Below are 2,891 nucleotides of genomic sequence, written 5' to 3'. Positions count from 1 at the left end.
GGTAAGCTTAACCTGCGTTCAAAGAAAGACGGTGTCGCTTTAAATGACTGCAGTAAAGGCATACGGTGGCTGAGGGCTGACGGGAGTGTTTTTTCTGCGAAACCTGGGTGAAAACATTTGTGGACTGCAGAGTTCCGCGGTCACATTGTGCAGACACGTTGGATGGCGCCGGTCGGTCGGCGGCCATGTCCAGGTAGGCTGACTAGCGCCGAGGATTCGCCGCTGCAGTGGGCAGAGCATTGAATACCGGCAATAAAGCAGAGGATGGGCCCTTTTTAGGCAGGAAGCCAATGAGACGACTGTGTGTTTCTGCGAATTTCCGTGGGACAGGTCCCTGGCGCCCAGACGTCCAGACTCTGTTACAAAACATAGTCGTGAAGGCATGAGGCTTTAAGCGAATTTAGGGCTTTTCTTTGGAAAGTTCGAGATGGACGCAACAGGGGAGATAACGATCTTTTTATGGTGGGCTGCGGTTCCATCCAGGTCATGTTGTTAGCAAAAGACACAGCGTAAACACGTGGGAAAGAGGCTGCGAAGTTGAATCTTTTTTTCTTTTCTCCCAATTAAGTTTAAAGTCTCTGATTGGTCAAATCTGTGTATGCAGAGCAAGGTGCTCCAGCTCGTGATTGGCTTCTGCTAAAGTGGGAGTAGCTTAAGATGTAAATGTGCCATGCTACCGAGCTGGTGAGGAAAGCTGAGAGAAAGAAAAGAGGACTCTTGTACTGGCGCTTCGCTAGTAATGAACTGCAGGTCTGTACCTAAACGCTGAGACTTGTATCCTTTGCTAGTGTGCCACTTAGATCCTGTGCCAATCACCATCTGAACCGTCAGAGGTACTGCTTCTAGCATCACACACACAACGAGTGATGTGTGGGTGTACTTATTTGTTTTGAGTTGGCCGTTTAAACATTTGACATATTCAGTCACGCGTAGTTGTGGCAGGGAGTTAAACTGGTTTGGCAGAGCAGCAAACGGGTCCACCTGCACACTGGAATCCACCGGGGTTTCAGAGGCTGATAGGGAAGTGCCTGCGTTCCGAATTAGCCGAACGCGAGACAGCGTACTTGCATTTTTCGGGCGCGCGCCATTAATAACAGATTGCTGCCGTCCATGACTCCAGTCGCCGAACGCATTGTGGTGTACCACCCTGACCGGCCGAAGGGTAAAGTATTCGCTGCTACGGCGTTGGGATCCAATATATGATTCTCAGCACCCTATTCTTTCAAACAATATTGTTCTTTTCGGAATAGTATAGTTGCTCGACTGTAGCGTAGTTTTTGGGCCATACCACGGATCCATATGTATAAAGTCAGATAAAGCGATTAGCGTTCTGGTTAGTGTCGTGTATTCATCCCCAGCTGATCACTTTGTTCACCATAGACCCCACATCATTGAAAGCGTCTGTCCCATAATAATGTTTGCGTGCCGTTTATTTATCCGTTTTTTGTCTTGTGATGTTAAGAATGAATAAATCTATTGTTATTTAGATCACAACTCCCTCCAGTGTTCTGATTAACATAACCATTTGCCATTTTTCATTAAAGTCTTGATTACAACTGAAAGATGGAAGCTTTCAAAGTCACCGCGCTTTTGATCACTGCCAGGTCACCGTATACAGTGTGCGAGTGCCTATGAATGTCTGTGATGCTTTGGTATTCCGCTAAAACAAACTCAATGGCAGCTGTCTATTTGGGATGTACCCGCGTTACATAGGCCATTTTGAAGGCTATGTATAGTGCCGCCACCTATCATGAAACATCATGAAATTATAGGGGCTGAAGCGAGAATATTCCATGATGTCCCACAACAAATTCCGCATTTTTTTCAACCGACACTGGCCGAGAAAAAAATGTGTTGGCTTCCTTGTTGAACGCCCCTCGTATTGTAGTCTGGCTGTGCTGTTGATGACAGTAGCTACGTTCTGTCAATATTAAAAAATACACACTGCAACACTCAGCTTTCGCTGTGATACCGTATTATGACTGCGGCAACGTGACAGCTCTCCGATGACTACTGGATGGGATGATAAATGCTGGCAACTGGTAACCGGCCGACTGAAACTGTGCATCAGCTTCAGTCCGCGTTAGGCGGATAAATGTTCATCTGCGAACTGTTTGTCTGACGTTTCACAGAAACAGGATGTAATCTGTATCATCAGCGGCATCTATGACGCCAGAACATAATTGTGGCGGAGAGATTGGACTGCTGTATGACGTACAGTGGAAGCGTAATATGGTCCCTTTTACTTGCGTCCTCTGTGCCGACTAACCATAACCGCGCGGCGCTACGCGGGAGGCTGGCCCGACGAGGACCGTTAGGTTTAATTAGTTCTAGGTTATAGGAGACTGATGACCTCAGAAGTTAAGTCCCGTAGTGCTCAGAGCCATTGGAACCATATTTGAACAACATGTTTAGAAGGACAGTTCGTCTGCTGAGCTGAGCGAGCGAGCGAGCTCAGGCCTACTCTCGTCACATAAGCGACACGGCCTATCTTTCTCGTGGACTTCGCTGGCAACATTAATATTTTGTGATTTATGTGTCAAACGTAACTGTGAGTACTGAGCAGTTGCTCTGACGTGATTTCAAGCGTCAATGTATTCCATTGTTCGTGAATTCCTTAACACTCGACAGTGAAGTGAATTCTGCAAACATGCTGTTGTTGTGGTGCATCATCCTAAAACTTATTTCTTGCGGCTCTCCATGCTTGTAGTATTTTCTATGGCAGTAGATGTAGTCACTGTCGTTGACACTGGGAGTAGGTCTCTACTGGAGTGTAACGACAAAATTCCTTCTCTGAATAACTATTGCAACCAAGATCTATTTCAAGTTGCTTGCCTTGGTCTCCCTCTCTCACAGTTTTAATTAATGATTCCCAGATACCTCAAGTTACG

The sequence above is a fragment of the Schistocerca piceifrons genome, chromosome 3 (genome assembly GCF_021461385.2).
Source record: "Schistocerca piceifrons isolate TAMUIC-IGC-003096 chromosome 3, iqSchPice1.1, whole genome shotgun sequence".
Taxonomy (NCBI): domain Eukaryota; kingdom Metazoa; phylum Arthropoda; class Insecta; order Orthoptera; family Acrididae; genus Schistocerca; species Schistocerca piceifrons.
Note: the sequence above shows the minus strand (reverse complement) of the source record.